The following is a 15,229-nucleotide window of genomic DNA, read 5'->3' as shown; positions in this document are numbered from 1 at the left end:
GTCAGTGTACTTTGGAAAAGCTTCAAGTGTTTGCAATCATTTTTTCGCCAGTGGATCCCGATATAGCACTAATTACTCTGAATTTTTAATTTGTCCCTGAAAATGCGGCAAGTTGAAAGAGAGTTTCTTCAGCTAGGCCTATACTTTTACAAAACAGATATATAAAAAATACATGTACATTTATCAAACTTCTTTCCGCTCAAAAGAATTACTATTTTTCTTTCTTGTATATCGAATGTAAGTATTAAAAGATCTGCATTGTTTTGTCATCTTTTTTTGCGTTGGGTTTATTTTTGAGCTGCGTTGAAAAGGACTAAACTTGAAACCTGATAATAGTTACAAGGTTTCGATTTTAAGAAAGGTGAATTTTACCCTGGCAATAATTTTACTACAAGCAGACAAAGTAAAAAAAAAAAAACATTGGTAAAGGCTGAACGCAAATCCAATACATTAGAGAACAATTTTTTTTGTTAAAGAGTCTAATTTGCGATGCAATGCGCGAGCACCCCCCCCCCCGGCAATTTGTCATGTTCTATAAATTCCGTGCATTTCCTTTGTATGTTTGTCTTTATCCTCATATACTTTGTGTTCCTCAAGACGAACTGGAATTTTTTTTAAATCTAAATTTAACCATGTTAACGGCGTTAGCACGATCTGGGACTTGCATAAAATTTGCATAAAAGTGTAAAGCTACTGAAATCCTTCAATCTGTTTGGCTGATAGAAAGGTTGTTATAGAAATCGTGCATTTGTTATGACAACAAGTCTTTATGGAGCGGGATTCTACGTTCCGAGCCAAAACACTGTCTTTCGTTCACCCCCCCCCCCCCCCCCTTTCCACACGATGATGTTTATTCATACACTGCAAAAACTCCGGTGTTGATTTGACACCAGTTCGGAATCTATTATGTCCACAGCAGAGAAGACGAGTATTGAAACAACACCAGTTTGGAATCAAACCGATGCTGTTTTAATACTTATTGGAGGATCCGTGGTGTAGTGGTTCTGACTCTCGCCTTGTAAACAGAGGGTCGTGTGTTCGAATCCCACCGCGGTCTGGCGTCCTTTGGCAAAGCGTTAATTCACACTTTGCCACTCTCGACCCAGGTGCTAAATGGGTACCCGGTAGGATGTGAAAGTCATTGTAGCTTGTCCAGTATTGTGAGTGCCTCACCAGCGACTGACTGGAATACTCCCAGGAGTGGAGGATGTGCACACATTGTGTGCGGGAATGACTGATTGAATCCGATGACTGGGGTAATAATATATCTTTAAAGCGCTTAGACACGTCGTTCCGATGGATTAAGCGCTATATAAAAGCGTATTATTATTATTATTATTATTAATTGGTGTTGTATAAACACCTTTCTGGTGTTTGACCAAAACAAAACTGGTGTTGTTTAACCCCGGGGGCCACTTCCATTCACGTGAGCGACCATGGGGTATCGAAAAGCACCCTAAACACGTAATTTCCATATTCTGAAAATGCACCCCTTAACAAGTATTGGCGTGTGAAACCCTACCCTTAACAAGTATTGGAAACAAAACGATACTCTTGGCAAATATTCCCTGAAATGAACCCCTAAACAAGTACAGGAATGTTTTATTGTTACGGGTCCTTCGGTCGTCGGCTTTACCTCGTTTGGTTAAGTACGACCCCACCTTCTACACCTCGCGCAAATAGGATTCTAAACACGTAGTGTTGGGGCAAAAGGACATCCTTTATAAAACATTCTAATTTTGTTTTATCATCCCCGCAAATTCGACCCTAAACACGTAATTTTCCTAGCGAAATAGATACCCTATTTTCATTATTTTTGTGTTTTTGACACCCTTATCACGTTACGTACGTAACGTGCCCTATCGTGAAAAGGACATCCTTTTTACCTGTTTTTTTTTGGTCGCGCATGGTATCCACTAGTTAATGTAAGTGCCCCCCCCCCCGGGTGTTTAACACTTCTCTGGTGTGGACATATGTAGATTCCGGGCTGGTGTTCAATCAACACCGGAGTTTTTGCAGTGTATCATATCACAGACACAAGGACACAAGGATAATAAAGTAAACTGACTTGATGACGTCAAATTCTGGGGGTAATTTCATTGCGGGATTTATATCATTATCTCGGTGGAGCATTACGAAAATAATCTTTCCGAATACTTTCGAAAAAAATCTTAGTTTTTTTTATTATATTGATTTCTTTTCCATTTCGTTCCCAAAAGAATCCAATTCATGCATGCGCCACATTATATTCCTCCTGGGAGAGGGGTTGCCTGTGTATATCTGTTTAATTTTCATCGCATTATTCACCCCCATCTCTTTAAATCATGAATATACATAATCACTTGAATGTTTTGTTTTTTTAATGGAAAGAAAAAAGAGAATTTTAACCAGGGGCCAGTTGCCTAAAATTACTTTCATGTTATATTTTCCACTCAATGGTAATTGATATGAAACCCTTGTATTTGATTGGCTGTCGAACATCGTTACCACAGAAGCTACAATTAGACATGGACCCTACTACGAATTAGATGGCAAAGATGACTTGTGCAACCGACCCAAGATGTTTCGAGGGCAAAGCAAAATAGCAAATGATGTCAAACTTGCAAAGCAAAATACGAGGACCTGGGGCGTTTCATGAAAGGACTTGTCGGAGGTTTTATCCGACAAGTCCCATTTTATCCGACAGTTACCATAGGAACAGTACATCTAAGCCAATCAACGTCAGAGAAAGTTGTCAGATCTGACATCTTTCCCTGCATGTTGATTGGCTGAAAGGCACTGTTTCTATGGTAACTTTCGGATGAAATGGGACTTGTCGGATAAAATGTGTCCTTTCATGTAACGCGGCTCCCCCATGCACAATAAAGCCATAATTATTCCAGTTTATTAATAAGATGCAAAGACAATTATCAAAAATGTACTAATTTTTGCGTCATGGGAGTTTTGTGCCCATTTTTCAGAGTAGGCAATGTAGGTCCTATTTGATTTTAAAGATTACATTGAAATTATGTACCTCATTTTTGTTTATGTCATATTGAAATTCATTGAATAATTTAAACCCTTATATCCAAAAAGCGTCTTACACGTCTTGTATAATTTGTATACGTATGACTCTTTCTCAAAGTCAGTGACCACATCATGCATAATACTGCAACCACACAAACAGATCTGGGCCCCGTCTTAAAAAGAGTTAAGATTGATCCAATCAGTCGTAACTCTATGGAAATCCATCAGTGTCATAATTTCTCATACATGAAATTAGCAAAATGTCCTTTGTAAAACGGAGAACACACCAAATTGTCAAGAAATCAATGAATTTATGGATATACATTCATATCTAGATTTTTTTGTTAGAAAACATGCATTTTATTTGTTGACGTTGCTGGCTTTCCATAGTTGCGATTGATTGGATCAATCGTAACTCTTTGTACAACGGGGGCCAGATATCTATCCGACTGATGGTCTGGAAGCGGTTTCGTTTAGTGTGACTGTAATGACAACGCACATGTAAACGCATTAAAAAGGAAACAAACAGAAGAGAAAAGAATAGACTACTTACCACGTGATAATTATGACGATTCAAAGATTGTCACTAGTATTGGATCATCGTTCGTCCAGCCAGTCGTATGAAACTCCGGGATCAAACTTATTCTCAAAAAGTGATTAGAACATGACGTCCACTCGCTTCCATTTGGCCCCATAGATTTTTCAATTTGAGATATAAGCTGACGATATCATTCCAGTAGGCCTATACTATAGATCTAAATTGATGACTGCTACGTTTTCGTTTCCTTGGGATGAGGACAATTCGGCGAATTATGTTCGGATAAAAACTGATCTTCGTGGTCCACAGGCATCCAGGATTTCAAAGACTGTTATCCATCTCAATATATACGTGGAACGAGATAAGGTTAAAAACGTCAAGAAATTTCGTCAAATTTTCGTCAACCATTCCTGTCTTTTTCCAGGTTCAATGCTCCTGCATATCTTTCGACTTATTGATAATCCTCGGACTTGTACATTTAAAAGTTTGATGAACGAAATTACTATCTGCTGATGTCTGAATGATGTTGATGTGTCTTTCCTCTTGGCATCCGCTTGTGGTTGATCACCTGAGTTGATGGCTAGTTTAGTGCATGTAGTGTGTCCACGACCTCCTGACCCGAGCAATTACTTACTACAATCGCTGGCATTTTACGGGAGCGAAAAGATGGGGTTTTTTCCTCTCTATTATTGCATGGATTGCAGAGGTCCATTTTTTTAGGTTATGATAGTAGAATTACCTGTTAGTTTATGTCACCATGGGGTTTCTCAGCGATTAGCGGATTTGTGGCACCGAGGGATGCGGCTACTCTCCCCGTAGGCTATCGGCGTCAGCTCGACGGGACAACCCTGTCAATCAGCGGCGGAGATTGGCACAAAGACATGATCTCGACAGCGGACGCGTGAAGAATATGAAACGAGCATTTGGCCGAATGGGGCTGTGGTGGGTGAGCCTGTCACGCGTAGCCTCTTTTTAATTCCAAATGATAATTGATCCTGACCCCGAAACATGACAAGGGCAATCACTGTAAAAGTCAGAAATTGTGATGGTTTTCACGTCGGGCGACGCACGACGCGCAAGTTTTTGACTGAGATGAAGTTGGATGTTGTCTGCTTGGCAACGCGACTTCGAGACCGCACAGTGGAGTGGTCGAACTACGAGAATTGGTCGTGTTGACCCCGGGCCGCGCTCCCGACCTCTTCTTCTGTGTTCCTCCAGGGTGATCTCCCGTCACTCAGTAGAAAACTCTCTGACGACACTAGAGAATGAATTTCATTCATCTAGGCCTCCGAATTTCTTCATTGATAATCCAGGAGACATGAGTTTCAAGACGCATGTCGATGGGGTTAAGAAAAGAGAAATGACTTCTGAAAATTTTTGTACGGCAGGATTCAGGAACGAGTCATAAGACTTAAGCGAATTCCGAGCCAAATAATGATTATCAAATAGACAATTTAATTAATTAAAATGTATTTTCTGTCCAGGTGTATCTTTCCTTTCTTACCAAGAGATCGATCTTCATATGCTCGACTACAACGTTGAGTCATTGCTTCCTAAACGGTTTTCCACCTATATTTCTTTCGAAAAGTTCACAACAGAGACGTTAACCAAATTGCACTTTCTGTTTCAGGGGAGCCATGATTCATCTTAAATTAAACATCGGAGATACAGCCGAGATAAAGATGTGCTATAAATCATGCTCCTTCCTCGAGTTCGAGTCGTGCTAAATGAATGGTTTGTGGTGCATGCGACTCGATCGATGGGTCGGTTGTCACCCTGTGTATAATTTTGCCCCAAAATCTTTGATGGAGTCAAAGAAATGTCCAGATCTTTTAGAAGATGATGAGAAATGTTGTATAATTTGGTCAACGCGCAGAGACTTGTCCCCAATTCCCTCTCTTAGATGGGAGATAATCAGGAACGACCCAGCGACGCAATTTCATTGTATTTAGCATGAAGAAACATGTCTCCAAACCCTCCAAAATAATCCACAGATAATATTAAATTCTATTAATGAAAGTTTCCGAATGTCTTCATTTAGGCTCTTGTCAATCCACAGCTGTCACTTCCCAACGATCGTTTTCCAAAGAGCTATCTATTTTTATGAGAGGCTCGTTTTACTCCAAATGGGACTGATTGCTCGCAGAAATAATAACGAGGGTGGATCCATTCAAACGGGTCTACAGTTACGAACTAGTCACACGTCACGACCCCTTAGACTCAATACGAAGGTCCCCTGCAACAAAAGACCAGTTTCCTCCTAATTGCCCATCTAGAATCTCTCCAAAAACGATCATGTAGCGTCACTTATCCACTCAGGCTTGGCTAAGACCTCTCTTTTGAAGTAATTAACCCTTAAATCCGACACAAGAACCGGATAATTTGTTCTTTCCAAGGTTACCCACTCGCAACAGAACACTCCAAAGACAGCTCCTCCGAATGCACCCTATTGTACTCCCACTTCCCCTAAACTCCCCTCTTCAATTATACAGAGTTTCAATTTAGGCCAAACCAGGAGTAACGTAGATTGAATAATTGCGAGCGATTAGGCCTATTAGTTGAACCGCGATGTATTCTTCCTTCGCTCCGATAAAACCCGCTCCATCGGAGGTGTATAAATATTGACTAATTTGCCATTCAGTTCTATTGTTGGCCGGATTCCTTAAGGTCTCAAATCCCTCGCCGCTGATCCCTTAGAACTACATTTAATGTGTAATTACAGAAAGGGTTTTAAAGATAAAGTTTACTAATGGACACTATCGCAGCTCGGCTATAACAAGCGGAAATGGGTTAGCACAAAAGCGTTGTGCTACGGCCGTAACAATGAAACCGACTCTAAACCGACCAGTGCTATAGCCCTTATAAAACAACGTAATATCTTATATCAGTCTGGGGTCGGTTTCACTGGTATAAATGTATCGTAGGTTTTGTTGAAAGATGTGGTTCAAATTATCTAAATCATGAAAATACTCGGAAAAGGGATCGTCTGCTTAGTTGATCCGAAGTCATGTTCACGGAGTCCGAAGTCGTCGTAAGTCATTGAGTCTGTCCAGGTATTACCGTATTTTCTTGCCACTTTATGAATATGCGTATTTATTTCAGTTTTATGCCACCAAACTGAACAGTTTTTTCCCATCTTTCGATCTGATCTCCCAGATCAGACCGCTACACATATTCATACAGAGTACTAGTTAAGATATTGTAGTTTTAATTGAATGAAATTAAAGTGAATAAGACATTGATTAAATGTATTCTTATATCATGTATATATTAATAGGTTACCAGAAAGGAACTCCATTTAAAACAAAAGGTAAAAAGTAAAGAAGAGTAAAGGTCATGAAAGTATTGAAAGTACTGTAACACATGTAAACAAATTGAATGAATCTAACAAGCCGTTACAGAGTGTTGTGTTTAAAATAATTCCAACATGTCTTATCATCAAACGACTTTCAACAAATTGTGAGCACACATTTTTCTTTTTTCCGTGTAGTTGTTTCGTTGTTTCTAAATGGGATGGGGGGGGGGTGGTCCTGGATCAAACGATCTTGAAAACACAATTAAAACTTGAAGTTGAAATGTAAACCTAAATATAGTTTGAACTTTGCGCAACTTTCCGATTTCTTGTTAAAATATAGAATTTATAAGAGCGCGTGATTTCTGCATACCAGTAATTGAATATTTTGGTTGTTATCACTCTCGTTAATAATATTAACAATAATTGTGATACTACTACTAATGATAATTATTATTATTATTATAGTAACAATAATGATGATGATAATAATAATAATAATAATTCCAATGATGACGATAAAAATGATAAGCATGATAAGTATCATTCTAAGCGTTATCTTCGTCATGGTATCTATTATCACAAGACTAACACGAGACTGTAAATTTTACCCCATTATACGCGATGTTCTGGCCCCTCAAAATGAAAAAAAAATAGTGAAAATAATAGAATTTATTTCCATCTCTCAACAGAAGGTTATCTTCTCTTTAAATCCACTAGGCATGGGTCTACTGCTGTTGTTTGCTAAATAACGTAATAAAATCCCATTGAGGACTTTGAGGGTTGATTGAAATAAATACATAGGCTTGTTAGTCTGATCAGTAGACTGGATTAAAGAATTGATGGCGTGTTTTTATAATAGTCATTGTATTCGTTTATATAACGCCTTTCTTCTTGATAGGCTTGCGAGCATGTACAGTGTGTTCCAGAAAAAGTAAAATGTAGAAAATACGATATCACAAAATGAGGTTGATTTCCAGCCGAATCGAAGAAAGTATTAAAAAAAAGTATGCTAAGTAATAAAGCATGCATAGTGTCCATTTTTTTCTGACTCATGATTTTTCATTAAAGATCGAGAATGCGATCTTAAACACATAGGAGTAATGCCGAAAATTTGTTTACAAATTATAATGTCCTCCGATTAAAGCCTCTTAATTTACATGCAGTGTCGTTATCAATGGGTTAATGACCCCGTTATACATTACTTAAAGGTTCAAGTTATGCCCACGCATCGATTAAAGACATAGGTTTTCGGAAATATCGACTTAACGACAAGTGTAAATAAATGCAGTACACGGATTAAGTTTTCCAACTGCAGTGACGTACGGAGGACTCATGAACAGAGAAAATGTATTGCCAAATGCCGTTCATGAGAAAGAACAACTAACAAGTCTTTGTCGAAAATAGGTGAATCAATATTAATACAGCAGTTTAGTCCGTGACTCTGTACAAACGACATATTTACAATTTTTATCAGCTCCAAAACTAAGGACAAAACTGCATTTAAATTTTATATTTTGAAATGGGACAATACGACCAAAATGAGGCGTCCTTTTCTCTCGCAATAGAATTGCAAGTTTTAGTTTCAGTTTTTTTTTCTCTCATTTCCAACAAAATCCATCATAAATACAGTTATAACAATTGATATGTAATAAAGTAACACGTAACGCAATACATGTATTCATCTTATTATACATTTGAAACTTAATATGGCTCATCAAATATTTGTGGCTGAAAATAACATTCTGGAAATGGAAATGTCCACTGTGAAGCCGTGCATGTAAATCGTGGACCCGTCAAAAGTGTTATAGATTTTTTTTTTCATCTGTCATTCTCTTCCCTTTTCTTGTTTTCGTTCTTTTCTCTTTTTTGTCAATAATTTTACTTAAAAGAGGATGGTTCTCCCAGCCCCTCCCTATATACCACCGCCACTGGTAGTAAACTTTCAAGAATTGAAGAGTTTAGTTGCAAAAGGGGTTAGGTCCACTCCAAGAAAATCGTTTTTTTTTTATTCTCCCATACTGCAATATTCATATGCGAAACTGAATTTTTCATGATACACTACCATGAGAACATAAAATTAGGTATAAAGAAAAAAATCTACCTGTTTTCATATTTTTTAAGATATTCTTTTCCAACAAACTTCTGTGTGGACCTAACCCCTTTTGCAACTAAACTGAAATGGACCTAACCCCTTTTAAAAAAATGTGATTTTTCTTTGGCATTTATTTCACTTTTTAATAGGAATTTCAACTTTTCTTTGGTATCATCTTATAGAGCTACTAAAAATCTATACATTGAGACATAGAAATCAAATTTGATGAAAAATGAACCTAACCCCTTTTGCAAGTGAGCTCTTCAATTGTTACTTAGTTGTTGTTATCGATGCAAATAGTGTATAGATCCCCCCCCCCCCCACACACACACACGCACACACACAACAACAACAAAAGGGTTCCATGGTGAAGCAAAAAAAAAGGAAAAAATAAAGAAAAACAAAGGCAAAGGACGAAATACGATATCACAAAATAAGGTTGATGAAATCTATCACAAAATATAATTTCATTTTAAAAGGGCATTTTTTCCCCTCCATACGCAAATTTCAAGCCTGAATGAATTTGACTCATCTCGCTATTGTTTATATATGCTTTGGAATGATATCCTTCTAAGCCTACCAGTTTGTGGTGCATCGGCGCTTTCCACTCTTTGCATCAGATGTTAGAATATCGCGTTTTCGCGTCAATATCATATGCATAATTATATCGCGCGTCGCGTTTGCATTATTTGTTAAGTGATACTCTATTTATGAATTTGAACGTAGCTTGAACTGTAACCTTTTTCAGGTCAGTATACTAGGAGAAACAGTCGCGGTTCGGTTTCGCCTAATATGTATATCCATCTTTATGATGATGAACTAAGCTTGCCGACTTTATTTATTTTATTTATTTATTATTTATTCGGCACTTCAAACATATTTAAGATTTACAAAGCAATATCAAACATTACATAAAATGACATAAAAATTATACAGGTACGTGCAATATTTGATAGCAGTTTGCCCAGTGCATGAGTTGGTGGCCAGGGAAGAGGAGAGCAAACTTAAACTTAATCACTGTGACCTATTGGTCCCTCCGCCCAACCAACCGATGCACTGGACGCAATTCAATTGGGAAGGAATATTTTGACACGCAATGTAATAGTGTTGAAACCTCTGGTTGAAACAACAGAATCCTTTTCGTGCGAGTGCCATCGAGAAAATAATCTTTTTCCAATCAAAAATCAAATCGACCGGTTTGATTTGAACGATGTATCCCTTTTACAATCATTATGTGCTAGACCCTACTCAAAGTTCATCGTAATTATTTCTCCAAAACTGCAAAAAGAATTAAAACTGGAGTATATCAGTTAGAATCCCCCCCCCCAAAAAAAAAAAAAAAATACACCAAAAAAGTTCAAACGCAAAAAGAGTATCTATCTATTTTAGATCTTTCACGTTTAGCAATTCATAGATGTAGAAGACAAATTAGATAATATATTAGATGTTTGCCGGTGTGTGTGTATGATGGTGGTTATTACAGACTAATGAAAAATCAGTATCAATCGTGTGTTGATAAGTACCTGGTGGACAGTTCTTTCATGATGATGAAACAAGCCAAGAGAATATTTACCGAAGAGGGCGCTCGACTGGAACGAACACAGAGGGACGATAAATACCATTCGGTACCATTCACACTGGATAATAGTTTGTTGTAAAAATAAAAGAAAATTATGATATAAAATATTAGTGAAGGTTTGAGGAAAATCAATTAAAGATTAAGAGTTATTAGAATTTGAATTTTTGATTTGTAACGTCAGAAATGAACAGCTGTCCTATATGTTATGCATAAATTTTGTAATGGTGATGATTTATTTTTGCTGACTTTTTAGAAACGTGTGTGAAATGATTTGTCGATTGATATACTGAAGGACCAGTAAAAACTTTTTTTCTGAGAAAATTACATTTCGTTGATTTTGTTTTCACCATACAATATGTAAGAAAGCTGCTCGCATATGACGTCACAATCAAATAAATGAAATTCTAATAACTTTTTTATTCTTTGATGGATTTTTCTCAAAGCAATGGGAATATTTTTTTTATTACCTTTTTCTGCTATTTTCACAATAAACCTTTTTGGCAGGGTGAATTTCCCCTTTGATAGCGAGAAGTTCCCTATGTCATGTGCAAACATTCTTATTCTAATGTCTCAGTAGTGAAGGGTAGCGCCACAAAAGGACAGGCATGGGGCGAGTGCCCCCCCCCCCCCATTATTGTTCAAGAAGGGACTAGGTGAGGAAGGGGTGAAGAAGCAGAAGGGGCAGAAAGGGGAAGAAACAAAAAGAAGAGGTCTGGTCATTGTACATGTATTGGCCTCTATATATTGGGCGATTCCATGCTAGAAAAATCAGCCAATTTCACAACATTTTCCAACCTGCTGTCCAAACGAACGAAGAACTTCAATTTGCTTTGTGGTAATATCAAAGTACTACTGGGTAGACATGCAAAAACCTGACAACCAACAAACATATGGCGTCCATAGGTGAATTAGAGCTTAAAATGCTGCATGCCGCGAGGGAAAATTCCCTACGACACACAACATTTTCACCTATAATTTACCCATAATCAATTTTTGTGTGTGTGTGTTGGTTATTAGTTTTTCACAACTACCCACTATAGCTTTATCATTAACAAAAAAGAACATTTTATTGCTCAAGCATTGGGCTTGGAAACTAGAAATTGTTGTCAAAATGTCCCATACGACAAGTATGGAATCGCCCTACTATCTCTATAAATATATTGAGGAGCAAATATAACCGACTACGTCTTACCCATCCCCCCCCCCTCAAATTGTTCTGGCTCCGCCCCTTATATGTCTCGCTGTTGTAATGCAGGTAAGAAGGACAAATAAACATTGAATCACCATCTAAAAGGGCCGAGGAGTGAACAACACATTTTCCATTTCAAAACTTTTTGAGAGTTAGAGTAAACTTTCATCACGCTAAATAAATCCAAACATTATTTAGTTGAATCTACCAGATTCAAAGTGTTATCTGTCATTTTGAAAACTGGGTCTGACCATGTCCCTTTTAAATGTCAAACAATATGTTAGATTGTTGCAATCAATTGCACGTAACTCAAGTCTCAAAACCAATCACAAACCACTCTGAACTAGGACTATTCACATATCAAGGCTCTTTTGAGATACCCTTGACTCTCTCAGTGATAACCAAAACTCTACAGGAGTGTTGCAAGATACTTGATATTCATCACTTAATGTTCCTTTTGATATTTAGCGCATACGAAAGGATAACCAGTCATTTTTAAAGTTGCTCTTAACTTACAAACAGCTTTGTGAAACACCCACAAGGGTCCCAGATATCAAATATTCAATTTAAAGTGCAGAGTGGTTAGTTGATCGTATGTTTCTTGCAACCAAAATTATAAATTGATCTATGAACATATAATTGACCATAATAAGTTTAAAACTGAAACTGATAGCAACTTAATATTCCATTAAGATATATCAATAGGAGTGAAAATATTTTCAAAAATTGATACAAATTTCTAATATCAGGGACAATGAAAATCATATTTCCTGAACATATTTTAATTTCTTATTAGAAATGTAAATAGTACCTTGATGTTTTAAGGCACCACCCATCACTGAACACTTCTGTTTTGAAATTGAACCTAAGGGGGTGTTGCAAGAAAATATTTGCGATCAATTGCAAATATTCTGTTGCAATTTTACAACTGATAGATCAATGTTAGCTGTAGCAAATCAGATTAAACTTCTTGGTTCAAGGAGCAATTATTAGCAATCAATCAATCACTAATTTGCAATTGACTGCAAGACATATGATTGATTTAGGGACCCAAAATTGACTTGCAATTGATCACAAGTTTCTTGCAAGACCCCATAAGTCTGGTTTAACTTAGACCATGCTCTAACTCTCTGCTGAAATGACATGAAGCCAAAAATGTTGAAAGTTTGTTTACAATGTCTGCTTCGTTTGTTTAATTTCCTTTTTCCGCATGCTTTAAAGTACAAGTCCACCCCAACAAAAAGTTGATTTTAGTAAAAACAGAAAAATCTAACAAGCATAACACTGAAAATTTCATCAAAATCGGATGTAAAATAAGAAAGTTATGACATTTAAAAATTGTGCTTGATTTCACAAAACAGTTAAATGCACATCCCGGCTGGTACGCAAATGAGGAAACTGATGACGTCATCCACTCACTTTTTCTTTTGTATCTTATTATATGAAATATTCTAATATTCTCCTCATTGTCAAGTGATAAAACGATTAATTCCTCCCTGAATATGTGGAATTAGTATTTTTTAATATAAAAGGTTTCACTCAAGTTGTACCTTATTGTCAAATCTGTAAAAACTGAAATATTGTATAATTCAAAAAATAAAAAACAAAAGAAATAGTGAGTGATGGACATCATCGACTCACTCACTTAGTTGTGCGTATCACTGTTTTGTGAAAAATAAGCAAAACTTTAAAATGTAATAACTTTCTTATTTTACATCCAATTTTGATGAAATTTTCAGCACTATGCTAGATTGATTTTTCTTTATTTATTCAAGTCAGCATTTTCCTGGAGTGGACTTGGCCTTTAACCCTAAAATGGCCGGGGGGGGGTTGAATCAACCCCCCCCCCTGTGGTTTATTCTCGATAATTTTAAAACCGAAAAAATTTTCACCCCGGCCTTTCATGACTTTCAAGCCCCAAGTCTTGCGGACCTTACGCACCTTTCAACCCCCCACCACAGAACAGCCAAAAAAGCCTGGCCTAGTTAGGGTGAACGGTGAAGAAAACAATTCTACTTATTATTTCCTGAGATTTATGAATGATTTCAATTAAACTTGTACTGTTATCCTGAACTCGGGTTTAAATCAAACCCTGGTTTAAAGTTGTGGTTTAACTATGGATAGCCAATTGGGGCACAAATAACTATCAATACACATCCAATGTCTCAAATCATATGACCCCCAAATTGTTCATAATTGTCTGGGAATGATAAATTAAGCATTTTGATGTATTTTTCTTCATTATGAAAGCAAAATATCAAACATAAGAAATATACAATAGAAACAGATTTTTAAACCCGACTTCAGAATATGGGCCTTAGATATTAGCGTCATGGTTGGCTATCCATTGTTACAACCACAACTCTTGACCAGAGTTGAAATTACAGTCAAGTTCGGAATATGAGCCACTGAAAACAATGAATAATGAAAATTAAAGGAACAAGTTGCCTCATTCTCTCCATCTTTATTAAAGAATTTTCTGCTTCAATCATGAGTGAATTTCAATTCTTATATGTAATAAGCGAAAAACCCCGGAAGCCTCACCTGCATTACACAATGCAATATAGCAATTATGTCAACTTTTGCAACATTGAATATCACACATTGTCTCTTTTCATTCACCTTTTATATGTACGATTTATTAGTTAAAGGTCACCAAGGCCAGAGAAACCTGCATCATCACTAACATCATTAACTTACACCTGTGCATTATTTGTTTTATAAAATTGGTCACAGTATGCATTAAGAAAGGGTTTAAAGGCCTTGTAACGATTTGGCTAAGGGTCAATTATTTAAATATAATTTAGTATCATGTAACATTCTAATCTTGAATAAGCATTGCATAATAGCGGCCATATATTACTTAGCCACATGGTTCTTCATGAAAATTGATTTTCATATCATTGCACCATCTCTGTAACATTTTTAGTTAAAATTTCACACGGGTGAAAGTCAATGCAATGCTCCAATAATTTCTGCTGGTAAGCTCTCTGCACAGTATGTGCATGCCGATCGCAATCATATTCACATGAACAGAAATCTCATTGTTTCTGTACATAAGTTGCTTCGTACACGATCTATGTACTAGACTTAATGTTTGTATATTACTTTTATAGCCATTTCTGAACGGCCTTTGCTCAAACAAATATATTGGATTAAAAATTAATATATGTAGTGATTTTTTTATACTAGCTGACAATGTAGTTAAACACTATTACTCTCCCACTACCAAGCAATAACTTTAAAAGATCACATTGGATAGTCGTGAATTTTCAGGGATTGAGCAATGATTTGTTTGCCCGGTGGCTCACCTCAGCGTAAAGGGGAAGTTCACCCTGACAAAAAGTTTATTGTAAAAATAGCAGAAAAAATAATTAAAAATATTGCCGAAAGTTTGAGAAAAATTCATCAAATAATTAAAAAGTTATTAGAATTTCAATTATTTGATTTGTGACGTCATATGCGAGCAGTATTCCTACATAGCGAATGGTAAAAAATCAATGAATTGTCATTTTCTCAGAAAATTGAAA

General features: G+C 36.6%; 1 protein-coding gene across 1 annotated transcript in view; it reads right to left on the bottom strand.

Annotated features, from left to right (window-relative positions):
• LOC121421687 overlaps positions 1 to 5,640 on the bottom strand; it is a 31,053-nt gene extending 25,413 nt beyond the window's left edge. The window contains exon 1 of the mRNA XM_041616464.1: positions 3,560 to 5,640. The gene's annotated coding sequence lies outside the window, so the exon portion shown is untranslated. The remainder of the gene's footprint in view (positions 1 to 3,559) is intronic.
• Between the last annotated feature and the right edge of the window lie 9,589 nt (positions 5,641 to 15,229).

The sequence above is a fragment of the Lytechinus variegatus genome, chromosome 9, assembly GCF_018143015.1.
Source record: "Lytechinus variegatus isolate NC3 chromosome 9, Lvar_3.0, whole genome shotgun sequence".
Taxonomy (NCBI): domain Eukaryota; kingdom Metazoa; phylum Echinodermata; class Echinoidea; order Temnopleuroida; family Toxopneustidae; genus Lytechinus; species Lytechinus variegatus.
The sequence above is the reverse complement of the archived record's forward strand: the minus strand, read 5'-3'. Positions and strand labels throughout refer to the sequence as shown.